The 19,903-nt window shown below is 36.4% G+C and overlaps 1 pseudogene; it reads right to left on the bottom strand.

Annotated features, from left to right (window-relative positions):
* Positions 1–205: 205 nt before the first annotated feature.
* LOC105801535 (uncharacterized acetyltransferase At3g50280-like) lies at positions 206–2,091 on the bottom strand (annotated as a pseudogene).
* Between the last annotated feature and the right edge of the window lie 17,812 nt (positions 2,092–19,903).

Genomic DNA, 19,903 nt, shown 5'->3' with positions numbered 1-19,903 from the left:
TATTATTTAGATAATAAATTTTTATTTTAGTATTATTTCCGTAAAATGGCCGAAGTCCAGATATTGAAATCTATATTTAGATTCAAGGTGTTGAAAAATTTGAGACTTAGAGAATCACTGAAGCAATGTCGGTATTCAAATGTAAGCATGCAGGGTGCAGGATAAGATGAGAAGATTACCCGAAAAAGTACTAGGAAGGTGAAGGTGAAAGCGAAAGGGAGTGTTCCCAAAATCTTTATTTTCATTTTCAGAGCATTACAAAAATTAAACATTGCACTTTTATCTTACAAAAACCCGACAACTATTAATAATAACAGTTCATTTGGTACTATCAATTATGGAATGCAATTAGACGGTTACTATATGCATGAATTCTTGATCATTTGCCATAGCCTCCAAAGTCTCTGGAAAAAAGCATGCTTCAATGTCAATACTTCCTTCTTCTGCTCCACAATATAATGTAAGCATTCCATCAAACTTGTTGGATGACCCGCTTCTTATTGCAATTGGCTTTCCCCATCCAAAATCATTTCCATACATCTTGAATCTTGGGGAACTACTTGTGATCAAAGCGTCCCCATTGCTCAGAGTAACGAAACTCAGGCTTGCTGGCCAACACTCAAACACCTTCTTGAAACCTTCTCCTGTCGTTGCGGCAATTATCCTATTCATTCGCCACGACGAATTCCCAATTCCTTGTTCCACTAGCTCTTTTGCTTTCATAGTTACAAACGTGCCCAGAATTGCATTCCCGAAATAGTTGTCAGGAATCTCCTGAAACCTTTGTCTAGCACCAACTACAAAGCGGTAGTTGGTCTCTTGATCTGGGTCAAAGCTTCTGTTGTGGATAGCAGATCGCCAAATATGGGACAACAGAGCTTGAAGGGAGGAGATTTTTTCGGTGCCCATCTCAGCATTAGCTTTTGCTTTGAGTTTTGTAATGTTTTCCTTTGAGAAATGGAAAATCCTTTCTCGTACAGGTGGTAGAATGAAGTCTTCATTGTTTTGTTCGACATTCACACAAGACTGTGGAATACGAATGGGGATATCCATACCATCAGGAAACCAACGTTGGAAAACAGGGGGCTTGGATAAGTAGATTGAACCCTTAGAAATTCCTGACCACGAATTAAGGAAATGCCAGAACGATGCACCATCCGCCACAACATGATTAATGCTGCAACCAATAAATATACCATCTGCGAGATCTGTTATCTGTATTCCAAGTAATGGGTGCGTGATACCCTTGTAGTTATGGAGCCCATTCAGTGAGAAAAAGGAGTGAACAATAGATGGAACGTAAACAGGCTTAATGATGTCAGAAATAGTTACTCCATCGGCTGCTGCATGTATAAACAAAACTCAGTCGACAAAAAAGGAAATGGTGTCATCTTCATGTTGGGTCGTTGCTAGGCGACCTGCGAGCAATGGAAAGCAGTGTCGAGTATGGGAGAGAGAGGTTTTTAAGTGGTGGATCAGCATGTTTCCGGAACTGTTGTATTGCAGAGGTAGTTTAGGCTTGGGAAAAAGAAGTCCCTTTTGGATATACCCGATTTGAAGGTTTCGAATATCCCATGTATTTAGATCGATCCTCCCACTTGATGCCCTGTCATTTGCAGCATGAACTGTACTTGTCGATATTAATCTCACGGCTGCCATGTTTTTTCCAGTATAAGTTCTTCAGTCAACGCTCGGCTTTTGATCAATTTGAGCTGGACCTTCGTTTTCCCAACTTTACCGATAAGTAACCTGCCAAGAGCTAATCATCGGTGTTACTTATATTAAACCAAATTAATACTGAAAAGCAGACAATTCAAGCAACCAAGCATGTGCAATAAAATCAGCAATATAAACTAAATAACAGAATAGTTGTTTGAAGCCTTGGAGGTTTCAAACATCCAAAGAGACGCATGTTCATCAAAGACTAGAGCTAACGAAATTCCACTACTTACATTACAAGATTGAAATGGCTTACAACATCCCATCCGCGTTTCCCTTTCCCCCTTAATTTCTAGCTTGTTAATTTCTGATAATTGTTCAACCCTATTTCGTGTGCTTTTTGACATTTTCTCTTTGAATTATTTTAAGCGGTCTGCAACCACCTTCGATGGTTGGGTTTGAACCAACCTTTTTAAAATAATAATAAATTAAAATTTCAAAAGTCCACTATTTACTCATCTATCTCTATCTCGAATAAAATACCAATCCAATCGATATTTTAAATATATTCGATTAAATCATTTACTAGTATTTAAATCTTGAATTAACATTCATATTGTTGAGGCACTTTTCTCCCTTATCCTCTCAAAGGATGGTGCTGCCATATTTTTGTGATACAAATACTGTTCACTGACATGACATATTGGGTAGGCTCCATATACGTGGACATGTATCTTATCTTAGACTTAACACGTATTTACATGGCCCCATGCTCGATTCCATGCACGTGACCTCGCAGGGGATTGCAGTCCACACCCCGCGATCACACCTCATCACGCGAACCCGACCTGTGAACACATCATGAGAACTTAATAGAATCAGACCTGAATTTGACCCAAACCAATTCGGATTCAGACTATTTGGACCCAAGATAACCGACGTAGTAACAATTTGTCCCCCATCTAGTTCTAAGAAAGAGTTATAAAGTGATTCTTTTTAGAACTAGAATTGGAATGATAATATTTTAGAGTACGCCTTATTCTTTACTATACAATTTTCATTTAACCACGTGTATAGGAGAAAATACTGTTGTCCACATGTGATTGGTTCTTCATCATTGGGCATTCGAATCGTCTAAACTGAAGGAAACCCTTTTTAAAAAGAGGGTAACAATGCCCTAGCAATCACATCGCTTGAATTCAAAATTTTGGAAGAAGAATTTTAGACGATAACAGAGGTAATCTTTTTAAGATTCTTAATTTTTCTTTTTATTTTCATTGATAGACTATGGCTAGAACTAGGGGTAGCGGTCGCGTAATTTGGATAACCCCTCGCGGCAACAGGAGATATGAAATATGGTGGAGGGCAAAAGCTACGTTTGTACCACAAAAGAGGAACACATATATTGTGCCCTAATCGCTTGTGGAATTAGAATTCTGAATTTTGTGTATGATTTTTCCATTCTTGAGGGTTCACATTGCCTGAGCGACACCGATGACGATAACTTTTTACGCCCTCTGCACGTTTTGGAAGCATGCTTTCACTTACCCCTTCATCCTTTCTTCTACAACCTTTTTGGCGATTACCAACTAGCTCCTGGCCAACTGTCTAGTTTCTCTTGGTGGTTGGCGGTAGCATATTTCATAGAATGTTGTCAGCGCAAAGAAGTTTCGTTGATCATCGTACTTCAAAAGTTATACCAATTGAAGCCCTACGATTGATGGGGTTAGCATAGGTTCTTTTAGTTTGCTATTCGCGAGGACGTGAAGACCATCATTTCTAACAAATGTAGCAACCTCAGTCTCAATCACGACAAATACTTTTACGTACAATTTAAGTTGAAAAGTGGGTTCGATTTTCCCATAATATGGTCTTTGCCTAGTATAGATATCTTAACTGAGATGGGCTGGGCATAGTACTACAAACTTCATCAGGATTGCATGCTAGATTTAAAAGAAATTTTAACAGTAAGAAATGTCTTTAAGCATTATCTTTTGGATTTGAGCCCTAATGGATGGAGGCAAGCTGATGCAGATGATAGAGTCGACACCAGCATAGCCGGACTTGTTTCTGCATAGTTTGCATGGCCCCACGAGGCAGGCGATAAGTTAGCTCTTATACTTCTGGGGTTAAGGGTTGAGCCTAAGAATTACTTTTATAGCCTTTGTAACCATTGGTCTTCACAGCCTTCAACGCACGAACAGACTTGTGCGAACACACTTATGGTAACTGCTGGTGTTGGTGTTAGAATTGTTGGTGGTGCAAGAACAACTCAAGGTACTGAAGATAGTTCTGAGGAGTCTATAAGGTTATTAAGAGAGATTGATGAATACATGGATGTTCGTTCGTATATACAGAGTGTTCATGGTGGCCCTTATGGAATGACTGCTGATGGAGGTAATGCGAACACTAGAAAAAGGCAGAGAACTGCTTCAAGAACTGTGAACATTGTTTTAAATAGTGAGGATGAGGGCAGTCTAGGGGAGGAGTTTCGTCGAAAAAGAAGAGGAGATCGGCCTAGGGTCATAGTCAGTCATGGTCCTCTTGAGGGTTTCTCTTGTTCACTCTTCACCAACGCCGATGCCAACAAACACTAACACCTTTGGGGTCATAGTCAGTCAAGGTCCTCTTGAGGGTTCCATGAAATATAACACTTTTGCTGCAAGACAGAGACTCTATTTCTATGGCGCGATCACTTGATGATTTTCCATTCAACCCTAATGAGGTGAGAAAATAATGGGATAATCTTCGTTAAAGGAAACAAAAAGGTTGTTTTTCCCTGTTCTATTGTCTAGTGATGCTAGAAGGCCTTCGTTGCGAGAGCTAGTAGTTTCTTCGCAAGTATTGTTAAATGAGGTTTGTATGGCTAGCATGGGGTTGGTTGAAGGTGTTGATCAGATGATACCTAGAGGATGGAAGTTGAAAATGACTATTAGTCTACAAAGATACCATTAGCACAGGCACGCGAGCTCTACGTGAAGTTAGATTAGGAAAACAAAATATTACGATAGCACAATGAGAGACTACAAGAGCGTCTGACTGCCACTGGAAAGGATACTGAGAAACTTTACGGTGAGCTTGTAGGTGAGTGAGCAAATAAACTGATTCTCAAGGCTAGCTTGAGGAAAATAGATGAAAAACACAAGTATGTGGTAGCTAACTTAACAAAGAGCCAGGAAGAAGTTATGGAGCAAAATAAGAAGGGGGTGATAGAAAACTTAGACTCGTATCTGCCTGATTTGAAAGCTAATTTTTTACTTCATGCTTAAATTATTGTGGGGCCTTTAAATGTACGAAGAGTAAAATTTGATGCCCTTTGCGAGTTAAGAGGTACCCAACTAGATTTTGACGTCTATTTTCCTTTTGGGACAGCTTGGGAGGAGTTCGCAGCAAAGTGGAAGAATTCACCAAATTTTTATATTGTTGATGTTGCTGAAACAAGATATGCTCTTGAGGATCCCATTGATAACAGTGTTATTCCTACGGATGGAAATGAGGACAATGAACGTAAACAAGATGATAGGCCAGCTAACTTTTTAGGTGTAAATAATAACAGACTATTTCACAGCTTGTAATGTACCCAATAAGCTGGCTTTTAAGATTAAGAGTTGAAAATCTTTGATTTTTGTTGATATGATAATGTGTTCGATAGCTAGTGTACTTGGGCTTATTGCCTAATCGCATGATAACCTTCAGCTCTAGTTTTTCAAGTATTTTGATATAACAAAAAGAATATTAAAAATTCCCTATTTAAATTTGAAAAAATTGTTTATAAGTCCTTAAAAATATTTTCAAAGTGTTGGACAATATAAATTGTTAAAAAGCCTTGAATTAACTTATCTTTTAACGAGTTTTTAAAGTCTGAAGGACTTCTACAGATACTTAGGTGGACAAGTATTGGTAGAACTCAAAATGAAAAGATCTTGAAAAAGCTACAGAATTCTATCGGTAGAACTAGGAGTTCTACTGATACAACTCTAGGTTCTACTGATACAACCCGGACTTCTATCGTAGAACTCACTCCAGTGTGGAAGGTAGTTTTAGCCTGGGAGATCTACCAAAACCCTGGTTGGATCTATCGATGCAACCAGAGTTATACCAATACCTTTAGAACTTCTATCAAAACAAGTCAAAATAGTAGCCAAAGTTCAGCCCCTCTAGCACTTCTACCGATACTCTGCTAGGTTCTACTGATACCAGTTGAAACCACCAGAGTTCTACCGCTTCCTTGAGGACTTCTACCAAAACAAGTCAAAATAGTGGGCAAAGTTTAGCCTCCCTTGCACTTCTACCGATACTCTAATGGGTTCTACTGATACTAAATGAAACCCTCTGAGTTCTACCGATACAGGAGAATTTCTATCAATAGAACAAGCCTCACGGTCATATTTTGGAAAGACTTCTACAGATACAAGACTCATTCTACCAGTTTAATAAAGCTATAGACTGTATTTAATGCTAGTTTTTATGGCTGCAATGACTCTAATTTGTTTTTAACGGCTATGAAAGTCCACAAGGTTGTTAGAAGACTTAAATACAAGGTTAAGGCTCCCCATTGAAGTCAACAAAAGACAAGAAAAAAGTTCCTAACTTCTAAGAACTCAATTTTCCAATTCTTCTCAATCTTTTACTAAATATTTCTTGTACACACTTGTGGCTTAAGTTTTCTATATTCTTTCAAGTGTTGTAACTTTGTGTGAGAGTGCTTAATTGTTGATTATCTACCTTTTATAGGTATCATCTTATTCATCATTTTTCTCTCATTTGTGAGGTGTTACTTAAGGTTTTGGGTAGAAACCTTAAGGAGAAGTGGTTCTATCTTACCATTGAAAAGATAGAGATTTGTAAGGTTAAACCTTGTCTTTAAAGTTTCAAATATAGTGGATTTGGGAAATCCTTAGCTGAGGAAAATTAAGGTAGTGGGTGTAGGCAATTGATGCCGAATCTTTATAATTTCTTGAGTCGTTTAATTTTTGTCATTTCCCAAAAACCTTTTAAAACACCAATTCACCCCCTCTTGGTGTATTTCAGTCTCAACAATTGATATCAAAGCTAGAACTCTAGAGACGGTTTAACCACCGAGAGAAAAGATCCTCAAGTTATCCAAGATGGAAGCCACAAGTTAAGAAGTTTGCTTTATGGCATTGGAGTAAAATTCCACCTTATTAGGAGAAGGGCATTCCACCACGAGGTTTCCCTTATTCAATGGCACCAACGATTCATATTGGAAAATAAGAAGGAAGCTATTCATCCAAGCTAATGATTATGAAGTTTGAAGGATAATTACAAATGGGCCATCCATTCCAATAAAGAAGGTCGAAGGTGTTATTGTCCTAAAGAAAGAGATTGAATGGGATGATAATGATATCAAGAAGGTGCAATTAAATGCAAAAGCTATGCACACTCTATTTTGTGCTCTTGGTCCAAATGAGTACAATGGAGTCTCCCTGTGTGGCAATGCAAAAGAGATATGGAACAAGCTTAAAGTCACCCATGAAAGGATAAGTAGAGTTAAAGAGTCTAAGATAAGTCTTCTCACCCTTGATTATGAGTTGTTTAAAGAAAAACGAAAGAAAGAATCAAGGAGATGTCCGACCGCTTCACCCATATGTTTAAAGAAAAACCGAAAGAAAGAATCAAGGAGATGTCCGACCGCTTCACCCATATCATCAATGGTCTTAAAGCCTTTAGGAAAATCTATCCCAACAAGGTGATGGTGAAGAAGATGTTGAATAGTCTTCCAACATCTTGGGAAGCTAAAGTGACGGTAATAGAAGAATCAAAGGATCTCAACTCACTCTCCTTTGATGAGCTAATGGGTTCCTTATTGGCATATAAAATGAAGATCAACCACAATACACAAGAAATCAAAGAATCTCCAAAGAAAGTGGGAGTTGCCTTCAAATCAATAACTTGTGAAAAGGATGAAGACTCTAGTAATGATGATGATGAGGAAGAGATGGTTATGTTTGCAAAAAAATTCAAAAACTTCATGAAGTTCAACAAAGTCAAAAGATTCCCAAGAAGAGACATCATCAAGGGTGAACCAAGTAAGAAGGAAAATGGCCAAATCATATGCTTTGAGTGCAAAAAGTCGGGTCACATTAAATTTGATTGCGTGCAATTGAAGAAGAAAGGGGCATTAAAATAAAAAAACAAAACCATGATGGCAACTTGGAACGATATCGATTCATCCAATAGTGATGAGGACAATGAAGTTGCCAACCTATGTCTTATGGCTATTGAAGAACCAAAGGTAATCCTAAATTCTAGTGAATTAAATGAATATACATTTGAAGAATTACATGATGCCTTTGATGAATTAGCTATAGATTTTGAGACTATGAACTCCAAATATAAGAAAATGATTTCAAAACTAAAGAAGGAAAATAAGTCTCTAATAATAGCTAAAGAGGAAATGGAAAAGAAATTTAATGATACGCAAAGTCAAATTGATGATTTGATTTTAAAGAATAAGAACTTGCATAATTCCTTTTCTATGTTTCATATGGGACAACAAAAACTAAATGATATGCTTGAATCTCAAAGAGCCTTCTTTGACAAGAGTGGCTTAGGTTTTGTACATTTACAAAAGGAAAGAAAATTTAAAAATTTATTTGAGAAACCAAGATATATTTATGATGCCTCACTCTCATGCACACATTGTCACAAAAGGGGCATGATAAACAAATATGTCCTTTAAGGAAGCTCACATTTAGGAGCAAACTCACTAAGAGTGTGTGGATTCCAAAAGAATTAAACACATCTCAAAATCAGGATGCTTTAAAGAAGTGGATTCCTAAGGGGAAAAAAATTGTTAAGACTAATGCTAATGCACCCAAGAAAGTTAGGGTACCAAAATCCAAAGTTTAACTTTATGTTTGTAGAAGGAAGAGCATTGCTTTAACGCAAGAAACTTTAAGAAGAACTCATGGTACCTTGATAGTGGATGCTCTAAACACATGACCAGTGACAGTAGCCATTTCATAGAACTAATGCCAAAGAATGGAGGAGAAGTTACATTTGGTGATAACTCCAAAGGGCTTATTGAAAGTATTGGTTCTGTAACAACCCAATTTTAGCTAAATCAGAATAGTGGTTTCAGAACCACAGATCTGAGGTCGTAAAATTATTTTAATATTAATTTTGGTATTTACAGTATGTTATTTGATATGTGTGAAAATTTCGTGATTTAATTTTACCGATTGGTTCGTTAATTTGATAAAAGGACTAAATCGCGTAAAAAACATAAGTGACTTTCTATTTATTAAAGTACTTATTTGCTATGGTTTATTAATTGTAAAGTCCTTAAAATGAAATCAGGCCATTGAAAATATGAGTGGACAGTATTGGGCATGCATTATATGGTTTTTAAATTAAATTATAGAGGTTAATTTGGTAAATGATTAATAAATGGTTAATAAAAAAAACATAAAGTAAAAATGCATGCATAATCATCTTATTAGCTGAATGTACCAAAGCAAAGAAGCCATTTTTTGAAGCTTCATATTCAACACTCTTGAAGCTTGATTTGGGTATGTTCTTTGCTCGGTTTTTGATAATTTTTACGTTTTTGAGATCGTTGCTTTGTATTCTAGCTAGCCCGTACCTTTAATTTCAAAATTTTTAAAGATTTTTAGAGTTTCCATTGTTGAATATATGTGTTCTTTGATGTATAATGTTGAAATTTGAAAGCTTGATGATAGTTTTACATGTTTTGTAAAGAAATTTTTGACAAAAATGTCAAATAGGGATTTATTTGTGAAAATGTGAAAATATGTGGTTGAATGTGTGAATAATGATAAATATGGGCTGATATGTGCACTAGGAAAATTCGGCTAGCTTAGGAAGGTATTAAATTGCATGAATTTTGTATATTTGTGAAATAGGGACTAAATTGTAAAAATGTGAACTTTGGGGGGCAAAAGTGTGAACATACCAAAATGTCTGTTTTGGATTAAATTGAATAAAGTAGTGATTTAATAAGCTGAATTTGATATTATATAGATCAAGAAAAGTGGAATTCAGATTTAGATTGGGGGAAAACTAAAGTTATCGACTAAACGAGTCTATTCACCGTTTTAGCATCCCAGGAAAGTTTGTACGTGATAAAAATTGTTACAATTATGCTTTTAATGCTTTGATGTTGCATAAATTGTATACGCGAGAATACGGTCATGTTCAACGATGAATCGACTATGTTTAGCATTAGTTTGCGATTCGAGATAGCTTCGGCTATTTATGGCACTTAGTGTGCGATTGATAATAGCTTCAACTATATATATGTCACTTAGTGTGAGATACTGAGATAGCTTTGGCTATGTAAGGCACTTAGTGTACGGGATTATAATAGCTTTGGCTATGCGACGACATTTAGTGTGCGAAACATTGAGTATTCGATAGTGTTACGAGAAGGTATGAGTTCGTTATGATTTTGTACAGGTATGTACATGTAAGTATGAAGTTCAAATAGAAAAGGTTAAGACTTTGCATATAAGTATACAAATAAGCTTATGGAAGGTTTAATATTATCATGAATTATACATTAATTTGTTCAAATTGATGATTTGTGTTTTATGAATTGTTGAGTATATTTAGTACGAACTTACTAAGCTTTGTAGCTTACCTTGTTTGTTTTTCTTGTGTTTTATAGTGAATTCAAGGCTAGCTCGGATTCAGGAATCGTCAGAGACTACGTCACACTATCCAACCATTTACTTGGTACTTTTGAGTTGTGTATATATGGTATATGGCATGTATAGGCTAGTGTCAATAGGATATATTTTGAGATATGAATTTAGCCATGTGAGTTGGCTTGTAAATGATGTATAAGATATTTTCTATATGGTTCGTTTTGATTTGTATATATATATATAGCCATGCGAAAATGGCTTGATAATAATTCTAATGTTTGTGAATATTAAGCCATATATCTAGCTCATTTTGGAAGTATGTTATATGATATATATCTTGTGTGTTGGATGGTGGCAATTCGGTTTATATGATGACAAAATGCTGTTCGAATGTTGGTTAAATGCTGTTCATTTTTTAGCATACTAATGTTGTCCGAATGTTGTTCAAATGCTGTCCGAATGTTGGTTAAATGCTGTTCGTTTTTTAGCATACTAATGATGTCTGAATGTTGTTTAAATGATGTTCGAATGTTGGTTAAATGTTGTCCGAATGTTGGTTAAATGCTGTTCATTTTCTAGCATACTAATGCTGTCCGAATGTTGGTTAAATACTGTTTGTTTTTTTAGCATACTAATGCTGTCCGAATGTTAGGTAAATGCTGTCCGAATGTTGGTTAAATGCTGTCCTTATGTTGGTTAAATGCTGTTCATTTTTTAGCATACTAATGTTGTCCGAATGTTGTTTAAATGATGTTCAAATGTTGGTTAAATGCTGTTCATTTTTTAGCATATTAATGCTGTCCAAATTGGTGCTTAAATGCTGATCATTTTTGTACAAATCAATGTTGTCCGACTGTTGTTACTGCTGTTCGAATAATTGTGAGTTAATGATGTTTGAATGTTGCAATTCAAAGCTGTCCAAAACAGGACATGCTTCCTATGATTATTTAGTGTAAATGCTTGTTTAATTGGAGTATAATTGTTGTCCAAAATAGGGTAGGTTACCTATGTTTGTCTTATTTTACGTAATTAGTAATTTGTTAATGAAATAAATGAATACAAATGGATATTTTGGCATAGGCTCAGTATATGAAATGCGTTGTTATATGTTTGAAAATATTTTAAGTATTTGAATGACATGAAATTTGATTAGGTAAATGGTAATGAAAGGGTTGAATTTCAAGCATGATTTGAAAATGTAATTTAATTAGTAAAGCATGATTGACATATGGTGTGGCTTGTTAATGACCTATATTTTGATGTATAAATTGTTTTGTAAATTGTTTTGTAAAAGATGAAAATTGTTTTGATCATTAGGTAAGATGAATTAGGATATATATACACATGATGCATATTTATATTCGGCTATGGTATTTGGTTCATTTTGCTAAGTATGAGATTTTGATATTTGGTAATGCCTCGTAACCCTTGTCGAAATCATTTTTAAAGATTTGAAAAACGGGGATCGACTTTGAAAAAATGAAAATTGGAGTCGCCACCGATCCTTTATTGAGGTGTGATCGGCTCACCTTGAAAATGATTTTGGTCTGCGAAATTTGAGAAAATAGGTTCGGGAGTCGGTTAGGCACGAGGAAGGGTTAGCACCCTCGTAACGCCCAGAATTGGTACCGAATCGATTGTTTAATGTCTTAGTGTCGAAATTTTGAAAAGATTTTAAAATACGATACTTCGAAAAGAAAGTTTGAGTAAAATGAATTGGATGATAAGACTCGCTTATTTCAAAGAAATAAATTATCACACTCAGTAAGTTAGAGTGCAATATTTCAAATCTTCAAAGTTAAGTTTATCCTTTGACTTTTAAAACCTATGCATTTTGAGAAGGATATCGGATTATTTGGGTCAAATGAGAAAATCAAAACCCAGTAAGTTAGGGTTCGATTTCGCAAAATTCCTAAATATCGAACATTACCTTTATTTTTTAAAATCCTCGTCTCGAGAAAATAACATGTCATATCCAATGCGTTAGGACACAACGTGTCGAATTCCCGAGAATGGGTTTTTATTTGAAATTTGTATGTTTGAAAAATTTCGATTATTTAGATTCAATGAGGAAATTGGAACCCAATACGTTAGGGCTCAATTCTTTCGAAGATTCCGAATGTCGAGTATTTGCGTTATTTGAAAGCTTTTGAATAAAATGATTTTGATATTTAAATAAAATGTAATCCGATTGAATGGTAGTGAATTATTCAAAATGATAATTCGTAAATTACGATACATGCTAGTGAACGATAAATCATCAAATAATGTAAAAAAGCAATGAATAAATTCAAACAAGAATAGCAACAATAATCTCGATCATACAACATTCAAAAATTAAAGGAGTTATTAATCAATTTTGATACACTAAAAGCAATAGCAAGAGAAGAAATCATAATTGAATAAATTATATGCATAAAAGTTTTAAAATAATATATATATATGTGTATATTTAAATATGAAATAGGCTCAAAATAGAGTTTAAAATAAACACTAGATAGAATGATAGTATTTAGATGAATTTTGCAATAAATATTATGCAAGAAGAACACTTAAAATATATGCAATAATAAACATGTGTTAATTTAAAATAAGTTTAAAATAAACACTAGATAGAATGATAGTATTTAGATGAATTTTGCAATAAATATTATGCAAGAAGAACACTTAAAATATATGCAATAATATACATGTGTTAATTTAAAATAAGTTTAAAATAAACACTAGATAGAATGATAGTATTTAGATGAATTTTGTAATAAATATTATGCAAGAAGAACACTTAAAATATATGCAATAATATACATGTGTTAATTTAAAATCAAGAATACATAATTGGATTAAATAATAATACACAATAAATTTTAAAACAAATGTATAGTAAATCCAAGATGGTAATAAAATTTTATTTATAACATAAAATAATACTACATAAAAAACGTAATGAAACTAATTACTAATACATGATGGTAATTCAAAACTTAAAGTAATAATATAAATAACAAAATAATAATATCTGTACATTGGTAAACAAACGTATAAACTAATATAAATAATAATATTAATAGTTATAGTAACATTAATAATAATAACCATAATAATAAAAATAATTTAATAATAAAAAAAGGGCAAAAAAAGGGACTAAATCGAAAGTAAAACCAAATTTAAAGGATGAAAAATGCAATTCGAGATGTCCACAGGCTGCGTTGAAACGCGCGCGTAATATTAGGGATCAAAAAGGAAAATAATCCCTTGCCCAAAACGTCACGCTTTGATGTGGATCAGAATGAAACAAAAACAAAATGAGAGATTAAATCTAAATAGAAATAAAAGGATTGAATTGAAGCGCATTTGAAAAGCGGAGGGACTGGGGTTGTAAATAACCCATTTAACAGGAACGCGCGGATCCCCCATGGAGCGGGTCGGGTCGCGCGCGGGTTGCTGGCTATTAAACGGCACCGTTTGTTGTCCGCCTAGCTATAAACTAAAAAAAACCTAATTAGTTTCAGTTTAAAATCAAAACCTAAAAAAAATCCTCCCTACGCGCCGTTCTGCGCTCTGGGCGCATCCGAACGATCTCCGATCCCAGCCCCTACTCTGATGACGAAGGAGAGAGCCAGGATCGGTCTCAAGGTAATTCTCCCTCCTCGATCTCCTTTATCATATATATATGCTTATATTTATTAATAACTAAACAAAGAACAAAAGAAAGAAGAACCGTCGGAAAAAGAACAGAATCGCAAAGAGAGAAAAAAAGAAAACCTTTGTTCTATTGATTTTTTTTAATACAATCTGTGTATGAGGGTTTTTTTCAATATGCCTCGGTATCCTCCTTTACAGATTCTGATTTAATGGCTTATGTAGCCGAAAAGAAAAAATGAAAAAAAGAGAATATGCAAAACCCCTCGCCCCCAAAATTCTTTTACAACTGCCCTTCCTTTCTTCTGGTGCTGCGTTGTGTGTTGTTATTGTTGTGTGCAGGCACGGAGGAGCGGACTTGGAGGCTCGCGGATGTGGCACGTACGGAGGTGTGCGGCGTGCGCGTACGGAGGCTCCTGTGTGAGGAGCGGCTTGGCAGCGATGACTGAGTTTGCCTAGGGTTTCTAATTTCCCCATGTTAGGCTAGTTTGGGCTCGTAATTTTTTGATTTGGGCCTATCGGGTTTGTTGTACTTCGGGTTTGGATCAGTTATTGTTATTTTGGACATTAATTTACAGAACTTTTATATTTTTGGTTTTTATTTGTGCTTTTGGGCCCGGGCAGATTGGGCCTATTACAGCTGCCCCTCTTTGCTCGTTGTCGTGTAACGGGAACGGAGCAAAGACTCTAAAAAGGGTCAATTTTGCCCGGTCGTACCGGACCTCGGTGCTCCTCTTCTTAGAGTAGCCTCATTCCATCCTACTGCATCTTCAGAGGTATAGGAATTGGTGCCTCGATCTACTCCACTGTAACGTTTGGGAGATAGGATTTGTAACTCATAACTTTTGGAAAGTAAGATTCGCCATTGTGGCTTTAATCTTTTTAACTGCAATGTTGGGCAAACAAGATTCATCGTCGTAGCTTTAATCTATTCCATTGCACCATCAAGGAAGTAAGATTTGCTGTTGTAGCTTTAATCTTTTTAACTGCAATGTGGGGGAAGCAAGATTCACCGATATGGTTTTAATCTGTTCCATGCATCGCCTAGGGAGTAAGATTCGCTGTAATTCTTCGGTCTATTCCACCGTAATCTCAGAGAGATAAGACCTGATGCAATCTAATGTGATCTACTCTACTGTAACTTCAGAGAGATAAGATCCTTTATTTTAATCTGCTCCACTGTAATCTCAGTGAGATAGGATTACTAGCTTCAATCTGCTCCGCTATAATCTCAGGGAGATAAGATTTCTGGCTTCAATCTGATGCGATCTACTCTACTGTAACTTCAGAGAGATAAGATCCTTTATTTTAATCCGCTCCACTGTAATCTCAGAGAGATAGGATTACTAGCTTCAATCTGCTCCCTGTAATCTTAGGGAGATAAGATTTCTGGCTTCAATCTGATGCGATCTACTCTACTATAACTTCAAAGAGATAAGATCCTTTATTTTAATCCACTCCACTGTAATCTCAGGGTGATAGGATTACTAGCTTTAATCTGCTCCGCTGTAATCTCAGGGAGATAAGATTTCTGGCTTCAATCTGATACGATCTACTCTACTGTAACTTCAGAGATAAGATCCTTTATTTTAATCCGCTCCACTGTAATCTCAAGGAGATAGGATTACTAGCTTCCATCTACTCCGCTGTAATCTCAGGGAGATAAGATTACTGGCTTCAACCTACTCCATTGTAACACCAGGGAGATAAGATTCACAACTTCCGATTGGGAACTCTTCGGTCTAATCCACTGTAATCTCAGGGAGATAAGACCTGTGGCTTAAATCTGCTTCCTTACACTTGAAGATAAGATTTGCCGTCATCGATCTGCTCAGCTATTGCCTAGGGAGACAAGTTCTGCAATTTCCAACCTATTCCACTGCTGGTCAGGGACATAGGACGTGTGGCTTAAATCTGTTTCCCTACTCCCGGGGAAGATAAGATTCGCCATCTTTGATCTGCTCCACTACTACTTAGGGAGACAAGATCTGCAATTTCCAACCTACTCCACTGCTGACCAGGGACATAGGACGTATGGCTTAAATCTGTTTCCCTACTCCTAGAGAAGATAAGATTTGCCGTCTTCGATCTGCTCCGCTACTGCTTAGGGAGACAAGATCTGTAATTTCCAACCAATTCCACTGTAATCTCAGGGAGATAGGATTACTAGCTTCCATCTACTCCGCTGTAATCTCAGGGAGATAAGATTACTGGATTCAACCTGCTCCACTGTAACATCAGGGAGATAAGATTCACAACTTCCGATTGGGAACTCTTCGGTCTAATCCACCGTAATCTCAGGGAGATAAGACTTGTGGCTTAAATCTGCTTCCTTACACTTGAAGATAAGATTTGCCGTCATCGATCTGCTCAGCTATTGCCTAGGGAGACAAGTTCTGCAATTTCCAACCTATTCCACTGCTGGTCAGGGATATAGGACTTGTGGCTTAAATCTGTTTCCCTACTCCTGGGGAAGATAAGATTCACCGTCTTTGATCTGCTCCGCTACTGCTTAGGGAGACAAGATCTGTAATTTCCAACCTATTCCACTGCTGGTCAGGGACATAGGACGTGTGGCTTAAATCTGTTTCCCTACTCCTGGGGAAGATAAGATTCGCCATCTTTGATCTGCTCCACTACTACTTAGGGAGACAAGATTTTCAATTTCCAACCTACTCCACTGCTTACCAGGGACATAGGACGTATGGCTTAAATCTGTTTCCCTACTCCTGGGGAAGATAAGATTCTCCATCTTCGATTTGCTCCGCTACTGCTTAGAGAGACAAGATCTGTAATTTCCAACCTATTCCACTGCTGGTCAGGGACATAGGACTTGTGGCTTAAATCTGTTTCCCTACTCCTGGGGAAGATGAGATTCGCCGTCTTCGATCTGCTCCACTACTGCTCAGGGAAACAAGATCTATAATTTCCAACCTACTCCACTGCTGACCAGGGGCATAGGACTTGTGATTTCACCGATTCGTTTTCTAGGGAACATGACTTGTATAATTCGTTTATGAACTTAATTATGCCTAATGATTAGGATGGCATGATGAAAATGTATCAAATGCTCCTAACTAGACATGTGTAAGTGGTGTTTGCATGGATGCAGAATTTTATTTTTCTGAGAATGATCCCGCTTAGGTTGTCATTATTCGAAGTTTATTAAGGCTTTGTGAATGACGTGCTACAATGCCTTCTCGCTTGACCGGCTTCTTCAAAGAATCACTTAGTCAGATTGCCCCACTGTAAGCCTCAAAGTTTAATCCATTGAGGCGTAAAATTTGTACCATCATTCTCCCACCGCAATCCAAAGGGTAGAAATATGTGGCTTTTCCTCAATCCTCACAATTCAAGGATATAGGCTCTAAATCATTCTGGTTTCTTACACCATTCTCAGGGTTTCATACCAAAGACTTAAGCGCAGATGAAGGCTCTCTTCTCCGAGGTAACCTCTTCCTCTTGCTTGGTGATCATTGCTTGCTTGTTTACTTAAGCTTTATCACCAACATGGCATCTTGTCAATCAACGTATTTGACAAGAAAAATCCAAAGAGAAAGTCTAAATTTAGACTCTTCCTTCTCAAATTTCCAACCTTTAAATTTGGTGTGTTCTAAACAATAGTCCTGTTTCAGGCTCCTATATTATTTAGAAACTTTTCAAAGTAATATGCAAAACTTCCTTTGTGAAAGTTTTATTAGTCCATTAATCATTATTCCAATGCAACATGTTTGCAAAAAGGGTCATAACAATGGATAAGAATAAAGTTGGTTCTGAGCATAGCTCGAAAGAACAAATTATCGAAAATAGTAAAGAAGGTTGACAAATGAATTAATTGGGAATGTAATATCTTGGAAAATAAAAAGGTATTTCAAGAATAACAAATAATATGAGAATTGGGTGCGCCAGATATCACAGCTTGAACTTCTCTGTATAAACTTTCTGAAGACCATTTTGAGTTGGACAAGTGTTTAGGAGATCTACAGCGCTCTGTCGATGCCCCAAGATGTCGCCTATCCTTTCCTGTTGATTCAGGCATAGCAAGATCACCGCATGCCCAATTCGGTCAAGATTCGAGTTGCTTTGATCACCTCATGCCCCATTCTGAACAATATTTGAGCCGCCCTTTTCGGGTTTTCAACTCAAATCCCCTTTGGCCGAAGGCGCCCCTTTGCGGGTTTTCCCCTTAGCCTCTCCATTTTACTCTTTCATTTTTCATTTTCATTTTCATTTTTTATCTTTTTTTTTGAATTTCATTGTCTTGCAGTACGGTGACAAACCGTGGTGTTTGATTTTGAACTGATTACAGCCCTCAACTATCGTGCTGTCATTCAAGTTCAATTTAATTTCCAATACCATCCTCTTTGGAATTCTATATCAGCATATGATAACATTGACGCATGCAGTAGCCTCTATCCATTTGATGAAGTAATTAATGATCTCAATAGTGAAGCAATGGCCATTAGAAGTCTTCGGTAATGGTGATGTCCATTCCCCATCTTGCTCAAAATTTGAGTCGCCCTTTTCGGGTTTTCAACTCAAATCCACCTTTGGTCAAAGCGCCCTTTGCGGGTTTTCGCCTTGACCTCTCCTTTTTCCTTTATCTTTTTTTCTTCTCTCTTTTTTCATTTTCATTTTGACTTTGATTTTGATTTTTTTTAAAAAAAAATGGATCTGAACCCTTAGGATTAGGCAAGTTCTAGTTATCCCTTTTGACCAGAACCAAAATTTTCTTGATAAAGTCTCCCACATAAGATCTTCCGCTTTCATCTTGTATGCGAAAAAATTTATTTGGTATCAGATTTCTTTCATAGAGCCTTTTGGGGCGCAACTATGACAAAAGGCTTTGGATCTTCTTTAATCAAAGTAAAATCCAACAACATCTTGAAAGGATGGAAACTCGACTTCAGATGGGCAAAGCTATGCTAAGCCAACGAGAGAGGCATTGCCCCGGCAAAGAATTACATCGCTCATACTGCAAAATTTTTTTGTCATCGTGTTGTTGTGCATATTTCATTATCAGCGATTATCCCGGGCACATCCTGGTATGATCCTACAAAGACATCTTTGAACAAGGTCTTACTTCATCTTTGAGGACAGGTCAATCCTAATCTTTACCAAGCTCAGAATTCCTAATGATTCCTTGTGAGGCAGGATCTGTCTATCCTCCTACTCAACCATCCTCAATAAGTCCAGAGGTAAGCTACAATCTTTGTCATTTTCAAAGTCCTGAGATCCCTCTAAACACATGCCTTGCTCAAAAGGAAAATCTGGGTCTGTAGCAGAGTCATTCACGCAATTGATATCTGAGGACCCATAATAAGTACCGAAGAATGTATAAATTCATGAATAATTATTTATACAATATGATTATGAATGAATGAATGAATGATGGTTTGGAAGAAAATCCAAAAGAATGAAATAATATAGAATTATCCGTAAAGAATGAAAACATTGGCTCAAAAATAATCGCAAAGATATATTTCATTAAAATAATAACGTTCAGACATAAGCCTATTTCACAAAGGAAATTCTATCATTTCTAGGCTAAAAACAAAAAAAATGTTCTGAACATTACTTTAAAAAGCTCTAGAGACTATAGGGTTTTCTTCCATAGTTGAATTGTTTAGAACACTCCAGATTTATAAGGGCAGATATTTAACAAGGTCCATTCTTTAGTTGCTTGTGCATTGCATTCACTCCATTTATCAATTATGATTGGGTAATGGATTCGCCGCACTGGAGGAATCATCAAATTTAACGACGCCCATATTGATAAGCTTTTCAATCAGTTTCTTAAAGGCAATGCAGTTTTCTATGGAATGCACCGTATTTTCCGCATGATATTCGTATTGTGCATTTGCGTCATGTCATCTGGGGTACGGAGGCTGTGGAGGCTTTGTGTAGAGGGGGCAACAATGCGCGCATTGAATAAGCTTTGATACAGCTCCTTATACGACATCGGAATTGGC

The sequence above is a fragment of the Gossypium raimondii genome, chromosome 11 (assembly GCF_025698545.1).
Source record: "Gossypium raimondii isolate GPD5lz chromosome 11, ASM2569854v1, whole genome shotgun sequence".
Classification (NCBI taxonomy): Eukaryota; Viridiplantae; Streptophyta; class Magnoliopsida; order Malvales; family Malvaceae; genus Gossypium; species Gossypium raimondii.
This window is presented reverse-complemented; position numbering and strand designations above follow the sequence as displayed.